This window comes from Balaenoptera ricei, chromosome 8 (assembly GCF_028023285.1).
Source record: "Balaenoptera ricei isolate mBalRic1 chromosome 8, mBalRic1.hap2, whole genome shotgun sequence".
NCBI classification, from domain to species: domain Eukaryota; kingdom Metazoa; phylum Chordata; class Mammalia; order Artiodactyla; family Balaenopteridae; genus Balaenoptera; species Balaenoptera ricei.
Genome location: NC_082646.1, coordinates 62,498,010 through 62,511,845, shown reverse-complemented (window position 1 = coordinate 62,511,845; position 13,836 = coordinate 62,498,010).

The following is a 13,836-nucleotide window of genomic DNA, read 5'->3' as shown; positions in this document are numbered from 1 at the left end:
GCCTGAGGGCCTGTGAGTTCCCATAGGCTTTTCCCACTGTGGCTTCAAAGAAGCCCTGGGCAGAAAGTGAGAGAAACACAATACAGCTGAGGCCTAGCATGCTGGATTACGCCTACACAGATCTGGTTGCAGCAGCAATTTGGCCGGAGTCAAAACTGGACCAACAGGGTGTGAGGTGGGGCGCAAGAGTCCAATACATGAGGATGAATTTTGCCTCCCTTTGGTTGGCTCATATATTTGAGCTCTGCATGGGCTCAACAACCCCTGCTCTTAGCTTCTCATTAGTTTATTAATTTAAATGAGTTAAAACTCTCAAACTCTTTGTTTAAATAAGAAGTTCTGCAGAGTGGTTTTATGTTACCTCATGTATAATTTTGAGGAAGATGCCATACCAATGAGCCCCTTCTGGTGAAAAAGAGATAATTCACAGGTATTTGTTTCACCCCCCAAAATGGAGATGTCAATTTAAATGTCATCACCAGCATAAAACATTAAGACAACCAATCAAAATCACAGACTTTTCGGAATTCCCTGGTGGTCCAGTGGTTAGTACTCCACGCTTTCACTGCCATGGGGCCAGGTTCAATCTGGTCGGGGAACTAAGATCCCGCGAGCCACGCGGCACGGTCAGAAAAAACCCAGACTTTTTAGAGGTTAAGGTGTGCTTACAAGACATAGCAACAACCTCTGAAGCCCAGATGTCTTGCCAAATGTTTTGGAAATCATATTTACAAGGATGATTTATATGTATTTTTTACGTCCTTACTTCTTTTAAACTTTTTATTACCTAAAATTTTCAGGATCCCTTTGGTACCAACAATAACCACCAACTTTTGGCCATTCTTTTTCCATCTCCCTCCCTTAAGAATGCATGAAGCAGCAAGCAACAGAAAAACCAACTACATGATCTTAAACAAATAAAAGCACTCTCTGTCTCAGATAACAAAGTCTAGAGATAGGTAGTCCAGGCTGGTGTCGAACTGCATGATGTCCTCAAAAATTCAGCTCCTTCCCCTGTTTTGGTCCTCCATCTTTAGAATGTGATTGCAAGATGGCTACCTAGCCTCCGGAAATCACATCCTCATTCCAGGAAGGAAGAATAAGGAAGAGCAAAAAGGAGCCTAAGATACACCAACTACCTCAGATTTCCTTTGGAAACCTTTCCCAGAAGCTGTACTCGGCATGGTCTCTACTTGCTGCAAGGGAGTATGGGAGGTGAGCAATTTTAGGTGGAACATAGCCACCCTGAACTAGAACCAGGTCTTATTAGTCAGAAAGAAAGGGCCTCTGTTCTTTTGCTCATGTTTTTCTCTCTGCTTCCAATGCCCTCCTCCCCCCACTCCTAACTACCCAGGTTATTCCTTTAATTAACAAATATTTATTTAATACTCACTCCCTGCCAGGCCCAAGGTCAGGTCCTGGGGCTCTAAAGAGAATAAAAAGTAGTGTTTGCTTTTGAACAAGCCCTAATGTAATCTATAGCAGAAAGCCAATACATAATATCTAAACTTGCTAAAAGCAGAGTCACACAAGCAAACATTTTATTTAAAGATACAGAAGGAACCTCTTAAAGATACAAAACTAGAAATGGTTCAAAGGGGCCACCTCCGGAGGCCAGGCTGTGACAGGAAGATGAAGAGCTGGGGATTGCTGATGCCATTATAAGCTCTTTTGTACTGCTTGGCTTTTTTTTTTTTAAAACCATGTACCTACAAAACTTTGATAAAATGTAAAAAGTAATTCTGAAAAATAATACTGCAGTAGACAACTTTGTGCATAAAAAATGGTTGCCATTTTTTTCATGATGTATTCTTAGAATTTCTGTGTTAGAGATTGCAGATATAAATGTGTTTCCAGAAAGTATGAAAGATTGTTGAGTTTAAATGGAGTGACATATGTAAGCTACCAAGCACATAGCAGGCCCTCAGTACACATTCGTTAGAAACAAATAAATCACCCAGCATTCTGTCCGGATTCCAACCCTTCCCAACAGCTGCCACAAAAAAGAAGTGCAGCTCTCTTGATGATGTTCCTCTGGGTCTTTTGCTAACACAAATAGTATGGCAGTGAGCAGTCTTGTGCCAATGTCAATTCAGGTTTTTGCCAGTGTGTATTTGGGATAGATTCCTAGAAATGGGTATACGCACATGTCATTTTGCTGGGTGTTGCCATGTTCCCTCCAGAGGGGCTGTACTATTTTGTGACCCCCGCCCCCGAGTAATGTGTGAGTGTGCCTTTTCCTCACAGCCACATCAAGAGAAATTGTTGTCCAACTGTGGGGTTTATACTCATCTGATGGGTGAGAAATGGTCTCTCAGTGCAGTGTGAATTTGCACTTCTAACTGATACTTAACATTTCTCCCTGCCACAGCCCATTCTAAATTTCCCTCACCCTCAGGCTGTTTGCCAAGGGGATGACCCAGACCTTTGTCCACAAGGGATCTGAGCCTTTCGTGGCCTTGTCTTTGTCAGACCAAGGATGCCTCAGTTGCCCAGGCAGCGTTTTTACTGAGCGCAGAAGCACTAAGATGTGTCCTAGGGAATCTGAGCTCCAGGCACTCTCCTTTCTGCCCCACTAAGCGTCAGCAGCCCTGCCTCTTCGTGACAATCAGGGTTGATAACATCCTGCCACCATCACAAACCCATTTTTGCCTTCTGCATCGCTGGTATAGAGATCCAAAAGTGATCAGGTGGCAGTTATAGTTTCAGGTTACATGGAACCCTCCTGTGTCCTTTGGTGAAGAGCTTACCCCTCCCTGGGAACTATGGCTTCTTTCCAACAGAGCCTCAAGTTGTAGGAACACAAAGCAAAACTTTTGCAAGTGAGTCACTGGAAATGATGGTAAGAGGGGCCACTTCTCCTTCTACACTTGTGTTCCTGGACCCCTGTATTCCAGCTGGTGGAGACAGAGCACCACATAACAGCCATTGGTTCAATATACATTGTACAGGACAGCACAGTACAGGAATACACATCCTCTGGGACAGCACTCGACCCCACAAGGAGTCATCCCCAGGCTAGCACCCTCACTAAGACTTTCAGGCCAGGTGCTTTCAGGTGACACATTCTATAAGAGGCCCAGTGCATCCCATGGGAATGTGCCCTTTGACACACCTTCAAAGGGTGAAGGTGTGAAATGGGGCACACCTTCATGAAATGGGGCTGTTAGGGTGAGGCAGAGTGCTTTGTCAGGAAATCAGTCACACCATCAGCTCTGTGCTAGTCCTGGCAGAGGCCCTGTAAGCTGGGAAGGCAAACCCATACCCACAGCTAGTTTAAGTTCCTATGAGGAAGAATCACTCCCCCTCCAGGTTAGAAGGGATCTGATGCAATCAACTTGATTGATCTTCTTGAGGGATGGAGCGGCACTGGGGACTCTGTTGGTGACAAGTTAGATAATCAGCAGAGGCAGCAGCTAGAACAGCCTTGGTGAGCGGCAGCCCATGCCGTTGGGCCAGTGCAGAGCCTCCATCCCTGACACCATGACTACTCCATTCATGGGTCCATTGCTCCAGCACCGGGGTGGCTAAAGACAGAGGTCGGTTGACATCCGCCAGAGAAATCATCCCATCCACGAGGCTGTTGAGTACTTCCTCTGAGGTCAATGCTTCCTAGTGAACACTGATGTGAGACATAAACGTCTTCACATTGGTGCCCACCCCGGGAGGCCTATCTGCATGCCTCTTCCTTCATCTTCCCATGGTGCTTCTTTCAGGACCCTGACCAGCCAGCCAGTGATTCACTGCTGTTCAGAAAAGAAGCGTCTATCTCTACCTTCGACGACTTCTCATTCCATCAAATGCACACAACCAAAATCTCTGCCCAGAGCTCTGCCCACTAGGAGGATTTTCCTTCTATACTGCCTTTTAGGGCCACCACTGCCTAGGGCTTTAGAGTGGCAACAGTCCACTTTCAGCTCACATCAGCCTACCCATACATGAAGCAGGCCGAGATGTTTTCTTTCTCTATCATCTGGTCATAGGGAAGCCCCCATGAGGCCATAAGTGTGAGCTGCAGGAGAGGCATCAGTGCAACAGATTACATGACATGGGCCACCTCTGAGCCACCTGCTTGTGTAACTCATTTGTGCCTGTTGGACTTCCTCAGGCCTGAATGTACCATTTCCATCATACGATGGGTTACTACTATGCCTGCCTGACCTTATTATGACTTGATGGACCTAATAATACCCAACTCATGATAGGCAGCTCCTGTCTCATAATCACTTGGTGTCTGTCCCCTGGTCAGCATCTAATGGGGCCCACTGGTCCATCATGAATTGCTTTTTGAAGGAATAGTTCCTTGATGCAGAAGGCATGGCCTAGCTAGAGGACTGTGCCATGCATCTCCTACTGGGGCTTGCCAGACACTCCGCCCAGCATCCCTATCTCATGAGACGTCTTTAACCCTATAGCCAAGTGGCAGAGCAACTTGTCCTGCAGCCTGGTCCTAATGCAGAGGCCTCGCTTCCTCTGGGCCTCACTTGAAATTGCTAGACTTCTAACTACCTGATCAATGGATTGGCGTAGTATTCTCAGTGTGGCATATACTGCCTCCAAAATCCAAAGGACCCATAAAACATGTGCATCTTCCTTATCAATGAGGAGTATAAGGTGCGATAACTTGTTCTTTACCTCAGAAGGGATGTCCCAGCATGCTCCAGACCTAGAACCCCTAAAACCTTCACCTATGTAGTAGGCTCCTGAATCTTTGTAGAGTTTATCTCCGCATCCTCTGGCACATACGTGTCTTATTAGGACATTCAGAGTTACACCATATTTCTGCTTACGAGGTCCAATTAGCATGATATCATCAATATAGTAGACCAGAGTGATGCTCTGAAGTGAAGTCAAGATGACCGAGGTCTTTGCAGACTACACTGTGACAGAGAGCAGAAGAGTTATCATAGTCTTGGGGCATGACCATGAATGAATGACTATTCTTCCCATATGCACCTGAAATGCTCTTGCTTCTCCTTACTAATGCGGATTGAAAAGAACACACTGACAGATCCAACATGATCTAGCATGATCCAAATGGTTTTTGCAGATACTAATACAGGTAGACTAAGTGGGAGATATAATGGGAGCCACCACCCCTGTATCCTTTAAGTCTTTAAGGGAGACATTAATTTCTGAGACCAAATAAATCGCCAACCTACAGATTCAGGAACTAAATAAGCAGTTCTAGTTTTAAGCTACTAAATTTGGGACACGGTTGTCATGTAGCAAAAGAAGCCGCATTGGATATGCAGGCTGGGAATATAGAAGAGAGATCTGAACAGGGCATAGAGATTTAGGAGTCAGAAGATGGTAACTGAAGTCAAGGCAGTAGGTGAGGCTATACTGAGAAATCCTGTAGAGTAAGAACAGCTTGAGACCCCCAAAGTCAACATTGCCAAGCTAAGTTCAGTAATTCCTATCTCAGAAGATGGCACCACCAGCTACCCAGGCACCCAAGCTGGATACATCATGCCTTTCATGACCTGGCCCCACCAACCTCATCTCTCTCCTTCAGGCACCTTATGCTCCAGCAAAACAGACATTCTGATGCTCCTCACATGTGCTATGCTCTCTTTCCAACACCATGCCTTGGCCTACGCACTTTCTTCTATCAAGGGTATCCTCTCCAGCCCCTTCCTCATATATTTACCTGCCATTTCAACCTCATATGTCACCACTTCTGGGCAGCCTTCCCTAACCATCCCCAATGACAAGTTAGATCCTCCTCATCCCATATCATGGAGCACACATCATGGAGATTGCTTTACCTCCGCCAGCCCTTCACATCCTCCCCACCTGCCTCTGTGACCCTGAAGGGCGTGGACCATGCCTTTTATGTTTATTTATAATCAAGAACTTAGAGTGTCTCTCTGGAAACAAATAAATCTAAGCAGGGTCCTGCTTGGCATGAGGACATTTCAGAATGGCCAGTCTGAGAGAATGACAAGTCTGATTATTTTTTTCTCTCTTCTTTCTATAGACTGTATAGCAATCACTGTTGATGGCTAATGTAACACTCATCCTCAAACCACTTTTCCTTTGTCCCCTTAACTACAAAGGTGGGAAAACCTAACTTGTTTTCTCAGGCTCCTTTATATTTAGTGTAGCCAGTATGGTGAAGCAGAAGTCTGCTAGAGGCTTCTGGGAAAGCTTTTGATTTTCCGATCAAAAGGACACATTAGCTGGCCTCACCCCTATCTCCCATCTTCCTGCCGGGAATATAGATGTGACGCCTGAAACTTCGTCAGCCACCTTGTACCATGAGGCAACCAGCCAGTACACTAAGGGGGGCAGAGCGAAAAGCCTCCATGAGTCTGAGCCTCTGATGGCATCTTAGAAGCACTGCCCCAGCCTTGGGCTGCCCGCCTCCAGACCTCTCCTCGTGTGAGATAATTAAGTGATCTGATTGTTTAAGACACTGCTTGTCAGGTGTTCTGTGGCAGAGCAGAAAGCAGTCCTAACAGAGAGAATACACAGAGCAGCAGGAACTAACTGCCAGAAGAGAGCTCTGAGTCAAGGTCGTGCTGGGACCAGTGTTAAAGATAAACCTATCAATTAAGGAATACAGAGGGTTGTTGTTCTTCAATTCAGCTCCTGGTTCTGTGGGGGAGACTTGGAAACAAGAAATGTAGCCTCTGTTCTTAAAGTGTTTATAGTCAAGTGGGAGGCAGTCTGATGAAATACCACACTGAACAGCATGCAGTCAAGAGCTGGATTTTATAAAGCTTGGAGGAGAGGAGGCTCAGCGAAGGGGAAGTGGCTCAGAAGAGGAAGGTTTCCTGGAGTTGAGGGGCTTGAGCCTCAGAAGATGAATGGGATTTGGTGACATATCATTAGCCCATCCATGACCTCTGCCATGGGGCCTGAGGATGCTGTAGTAGGTAACCTGCTGACAAGCTTCCAGGGCGCAGTAGAGACTCATTAAGTCTTGATGCCCTTCTGATTCTCCATACCAGGTGGTTTAGGAAGATGTTTTTCTCCCTCTCAGATTCATTTATTCAACACATAATTATTGAGCCTTTACTGCGGATGAGGAACAGCCTCAGGTGCTACGGATACAACTATGAGCAGCACACACACATTACCTGACCTTGGAGAGCTTCTGTTCCAATGAGGGAGACAGGTGACAAATGAAAGGAAAACTCAGGGCTGGAGGGGGCAGGATTAACAAACTCAGCCCTGGGCAGCTCCCTTTAGGCCTCTGCCTTCCCAGATTGGTTACACATCTGGGTTCTTGTGGCCCAAGTGACTCATTAGCCAGCCCTGCTTCCTGGCAGAAGTACGGGCCTGGGAGGACACCCGCCAAGGGTGCTGTGCTCAGCCTCGGTGCCCAGGCCAACCCCGTGTTGCTGCAGCCTGCAAGCCACTGCCATCCCTTTCTTTTCTTTTCTTTTTTTTGCCAGAACTATCTTATTTATTATAAAGATACACTGTGAAGAACAGACCTGACTGTATACTGAAGCCTGGAATGGTACATGTCAAAATGTACAGTACTATACGTAAAAGTGCCATTCCTTTCTGCCCAGCCAGGCTAATCACCCTGCACCACCGCCCCACCTCCCTTTCTGCATCACATGTACAGCGTGTGCAGAAGCTCAACTTCATACTCTCTCATTCTTCCTGACGGGCTGTGCCATCACCCCAGCCAACACACTCTGGCCACACCATCCTTCTCCCTGGGGGAAAGCAGTGATCTCTCATCCTAAGGGGCCCCTCACTTCCTCCTCTGCCTGGGAAGCCCTCCTCCTCATCCAGAGCTGAGTGATCACACCGTTGATCATCCCAAACTGGGACACAGTGAAGAGGGAAAGGGGGCACCATTGATAATCACAACAGACAACAGGCAAACCAAGGCCTGTGTGGTCTCCTATCCAGAGCCCAACACTAAGGTCTGATGCTCCAGACAGCTTCTTCGTCTGTTACCTCACCATTTCCCAAACTGTGTTCTGTGGAACACCTGGGAGATATCAATAGGGCTTCACAAAAACAAAAAGAAACTAAAAATTCCACATTGAAATGATTTTGAGAAACTCTTGAGTTAACCCAAGATTAATATGTATTGGTAAGAATATTGCATGTCACGTCTCCCAAGCCCACTTGACCATGGAACCCTTCTGCAAAGAGCATCTCATGGAAGAAACATATTTTGAGAAATACTGTTAGGACAAATGGAATTGTTCCCAGAGTCTGTCTTATCTCTGTCCTAGTGTTTAGTATTAAGATATGAACATCAGGATGGAGACAGGCTCATACCCAGCTGGGTGACATTTTGTACCAGGATGCTTTTGGCTGCAAGTGACAGATATCAGTAGATATTGTAGTTTATCACTCTCATAGCAACAACTCCTGAGCTAAGCACTTCCAGCCCAGCCGTCTCCTCAAGGTCTCAGGTGTTTTCCATTTCTTCTCCCTGCCATCTTCAGCATGTCGTTTATTTCCTCTGTGGTCACAGGATGGCTACAGCAACTCCAAGCATAGCATATAGAAACAAAGACATCCAGCAAAGAGGGTGTGTCCTCCCACATATGCCTTTACCATTTATTCTTAGCAAAGAGAAAGTTTTCCAGATGCCCCATCTCTCTCCCTCCCTCCCTCCCTCCCTCCCTCCCTCCCTCTCTCCCTCTCTCTCACACACACACGCACACACACACACACACAGACACCTGTAGAAGTCTCCTGCTCAGGTCTCAGTGGCTAAGCAGGGTGACCAACCAACCCAGTCTGCCCAGGACTGACGTGTTTCCTGGGAATCAGCACTACTAGTACTAAAACCAGGACATTCCTGGGCAACATAAATGAGTTCATAACTGGGTAGGAATGGACCCTATGACTGCCTAAATCAGTCATTGGATAGGGGAGTGGACTTACCATGATTGGTTTAAACTAATCAGGATTTACACCCTGAGACAAGAGAGGGAGCCAGCTTTCCTGAATGTAGAATGATGAACACTCAAACAAAATCTACTTCCTTACAGTGAGGAAGAGGGGAAAGGCTGTTGAGGAGACAATCAGCAGGGCTGCCTTTTCTCTGAAATGAGATACAGCAATAATTCTCTCCTCATGATGCTGTGGTAAGGATTAGATATTGAACAGAATGACACATGACAGTGCCTTACATAGAGAACCAATAATAGCATCTTTTTATTAAGCACTTACTGTGTGCCAAGCACTGTGCTAAAGGCATTACATGTGTTGTCATCATACCCATACAACATTCTAGGAGATAGGGATGTACTGATAAATCTCATTTTACAGAGGTTCCTGAGACACAAAGAGTTTAAGTGACTTGCCTAAGGTCATACAACTAGAAAGCTGTAGAGCCGGGCCTCAAAGCCAAGTCTGTCTAATACCATGATGACCATCTGAATCTCTCTACCCCACCTCCTCGCAGAGTTGTGCACCAAATGTTAATTCCCTTCCCTTTAATCTCCAGCACCTGGCACAGGGCCCAGCATACAGCAAGCACTTTTTTTTTTGATTGACTGATTGACTGATTGATTGATTTTTGGCTGTGTTGGGTCTTCATTGCTGCATGCAGGCTTTCTCTAGTTGCGGCAAGCAGGGACTACTCTTCGTTGTGGTGGCAGGCTTCTCATTGCGGTGGCTTCTCTTGATGCGGAGCACAGGCTCTAGGCGCGTGGGCTTCAGTAGTTGTAGCACGCGGGCTTCAGTAGCTGTGGCTCATGGGCTCTAGAGCGCAGGCTCAGTAGTTGTGGCGCATGGGCTTTTTTGCTCCACAGCATGTGGGATCTTCCCGGACCAGGGCTCAAACCCGTGTCCCCTGCATTGGCAGGCGGATTCTTAACCACTGCACCACCAGGGAAGCCCAGCAAGTGCTTATTAAACAACTTTTGAATGAGTAGATGGTAAAAGTTGACATCCCTCAACCATAGGGTTTACAAAGGACTTTTGCCTGAATTTAGGATTTTCTCCTTCAAATCTGGTCCTCTTTCAGGGATCCTTCTCCCAGCAAATGGCACCACCATCTATCTGTTTGCACAGCCAGAAAAGCAGAGTAACCATCAACCCACCTCTCTCCCTCCCACACATCATATCCAACCCATCACCAAGGCTGTCTCTCAAATCTGTGCATTTCTTTCCATCTTCCGTGACCATGACCTGTGTTACTATCACATTCTCACCTGAACCACTGCAAGAGCTCCCTCACTGTTCTGTGCACAGCACTGAAGCCATCCTAAGGGCTCTTACCCGTGCTGCAGCCAGAGTGGGTGTCTCCGTTTCTGACCAGGTAGCCTGCCTACTGAAAACCCTTAATGTTAATTCCTTTGGGGATAAAGCCCAAATTCTCTAACACAGCCTGGCCTCTGCCTGCCTCCTGCGCCTTACACACGGTCCCCTCCTCCTCTCATACTCTCCCAGCCACGCCGTCCACTGACCTTGCTGAAGTCCCTTCTTCTTGTTGTGCTTCCTCCAGCCATGGGCGCTCTCCACACATGCTGTTCCCTCCCCTCTTTGCCTAGTTAACTCTTACCACCTGATGTCTTAGCCCAGCCTCCCTCCTTTTGTTTGTTAAGACTCAGCTAACCACCATGACCAGGTCAAATCCCCCTGTCAAAGGCTCTTGTAGCAACATCTACTTTTCCTTAATGGCCCAGTTGGCATTGTTACAGTTCTACACTTGCTTGTGAGTTTGTTATGTTACCTACTCGGGTCCTTGGACTCTTTAATCAATAGAAATTGATAAGAAGCCAGATGAGGAATTCAAGCAAGGCTTTACTGGGACTTGTGCTGCGGCACAAGGGAATAAAAACAAGTAACAGGTGCCCTTGCTCGCTCCCGAGGAGGGGGTGCTGGTTCCTTACATGGGGTGAGGGTAGGGGCGGATTAGTGGGTCGGGCCAGAGGGGTGGCTTAAGTGGTCTGCCCACCCCCTTGGTGGTGCTGTGTGCAGGAATCATGCGCAGTCCCTGCTTTTGCTCCTGGCACCTCCCAAATGGCAGTTGGTTTGTGGCCTTTTTGTAGCTTGTTGGTCCTAATTGCCTCAACTGCGCATACATGTAGTTACTTTTAGTCTTTATGTTTTCTTTGTATTCTGTTGCTTGAAGAGACGTTTATCCAGGTGCAAGCACTGCACTAAAGGGTCCCAGGCCCCAGCCTATCTCAGTTTGATTGTTTATCCCTCCACAAGCTTGTTGTCCGGTTTCGTTGATCTCTCTGCAGCCTTTCCAATGCCCAGCCAGGGACAGAACATAGTATGTTTTCAACAAATGTGTGTTTGTTTAATTAATTAACTAGTTGATTAATCAATAAATTAATGTTTCACCCAGGTTACTGTGAGCTCCCTCGGGGCAGGGACCTGCCTTAAATTTTCTGCACCAACACCACCCCCCAGCAGGCAGCACATGACTGGGCCTGGGGAAGTGTGTACTGACCGCTCTGAGTGATGGTGGCCACATGGTTGATGGGGATGAGAGTGTTTGTCAGAAACAATCTGGAAGGGAGTGAGGCAAGCAGGACAGGAAAGGGGAAAGAACTGAGGACAGATGTGGTCTGAGGGGACCCTAGCCTCAGCCTGGTGGGGAAGGAGGGTCTGGAGCATAAATCATGGATTGTATTGCAGAGCTGTCCCATTTTGAGGCAAGACGGCCAGGCTTTTGTGTGTATGTCCCAGATAGTCTTCAGTGATTAGGTGTCCTGCCAGCTGGCCTCAAGACACCAAAGCTGGAAAATGATGGTCAGCTATGTCCCCTCCTCCCTCCAATCCATCTGTGCCCTGTGAGCTGAAGTACCCTGCCCCCTGCCTCACCCACTGTGTTGTTTCCTTGGGCTGCTGTAACAAAATACCGCAAACTGGGAGGCTCCGAACAAAAGAAATGTATTCTCTCAGGGCTCTGGAGGATAGAAGTCTGAAATCACAGGGTTGGCAGGACTCTCTGAAGGCTCTAGGGGAGGTTCTTCCTTGACCCTCTCCTAGCTTCTGTGGTTGCTGGCAATCCTTGGCATTGTTTGGCTATGGCAGCATCACTCCAATCTCTGCCTCTGTTTTCACATGGCCTTTTTCCTGTGTGTCTCTATGTCCAAATTTCCTTCTTCTCATAAGGACCTCAACTTAATGACATCTGCAAAGACCCTATCTCCAAATAAGGTCATATTCACAGGTACCGAGGGATGGGATGGGACTTGAATATATCTTTTTTTTTTTTATACACAGATCCACTCTTTATTTATTTATTTATTTATTTATTTATTTATTTATTTATGGCTGTGTTGGGTCCTCGTTTCTGTGCGAGGGCTTTCTCTAGTTGTGGCAAGCAGGGGCCACTCTTCATCGCGGCGCGCGGGCCTCTCACCATCGTGGCCTCTCTTGCTGCAGAGCACAGGCTCCAGACGCGCAGGCTCAGTAATTGTGGCTCATGGGCCCAGCCGCTCCGTGGCATGTGGGATCCTCCCAGACCAGGGCTCGAACCCGTGTCCCCTGCACGGGCAGGCAGACTCTCAACCACTGTGCCACCAGGGAAGCCCCTGAATATATCTTTTTAAAAAATATTTATTTATTTTTCTTTCTTTCTTTGGCTGCATTGGGTCTTAGTTGTGGCATGCGGGATCTTTGTTGAGGCACGTGGGATCTTTCTTTGTGGCAGCCGGGCTCCTCTCTAGTTGTGGCGCACAGGCTCCAGAGCGCGTGGTCTCTGTAGTTTGCAGCACGCGGGCTTAGTTGCTCTGTGGCATGTGGGATCTTAGTTCCCCAATCAGGGATCGAACCTGTGTCCCCTGCATTGGAAGGCAGATTCTTTACCACTGGACCACCAGGGAAGTCCAGGACCTTGAATATATCTTTTGGGGGACACAATTCAATACACTAACCCAGAATGCCACAGTTACCTCTTTCAAACTCTTTTGAACCTGCCCTTTCTGTATCTGAGACTGAAGCCTTCTTCCTGGGACCACTCCCCTGACCCCTCAGCTTTTGCCAAAAATGAAGCAATGCTCCTCATTCCCAGAAATGCACCCTGATAGAGCCCTGCAATTCCACAGCTGGCAGCTTTGACAGTGGCCAAAGGCTCTCCTGCCTTTTCTCATTTAATCCTCACAACAACCTCAGGAAGATTTACCATTCTTCCCATTTTATAGACGAGGAAATTGAGACTCAGGGAAGGTAAGTGCCTCACACACAGTCTCACAGCAGGGAACAGGCAGAGCAGAGACTTGATCCAGGTCTGCCTGACGGCAGACACCACATCCTTCACCACCGCACTCTACCGCCTAGCTGCTTCCCTTGGTGGTACATCTGCCAGCTGCCAAGAGGGTCCAGGTAAACCCATCCGGCAACTTAGAAGAGTGTCATGAGAAAACTGCTAAGAGATAAGAGAGAACACAGAATTGGGGGCCTGGGTTTGGTTGTTAAGAGGACCTAGGGATAAGGAGTCACAGGTCACATGAAGAGATGAAAACAAGATGTAGTTTGGGGTGACATTTCTTTAGGGAGGAATTTTCCATTGGTGATAGTTTTAAATTCATTTGATGATTGATATAATATAAATTCAGTTATTTTTCTCTGTTCTACTTTTATAGGCCTACTCCTGGTGAATATCCTTTCGCATCCTGGAGCCTGCCGGTGTTCTGGAAGCCAGTTTGTTTTGATTGATGTTCAGCGCTGGTCACGCAAGCCTGATTCCACTGTGAACATGATTTCCTCTGATGGGAGGCCTGATTTTGTCACGCAGGCATGGTTTTACTGAGAAGACTATTTTCTTCTGTTGAATGTGGTAACTCTTACATGTCCATGATCACTACTGAGATACCCCTCAGGATATGCAGGTCAGCCCCAGACCCCTCAGAGGATGCAGTCACTTCGGTTGGATTTATAATGCCT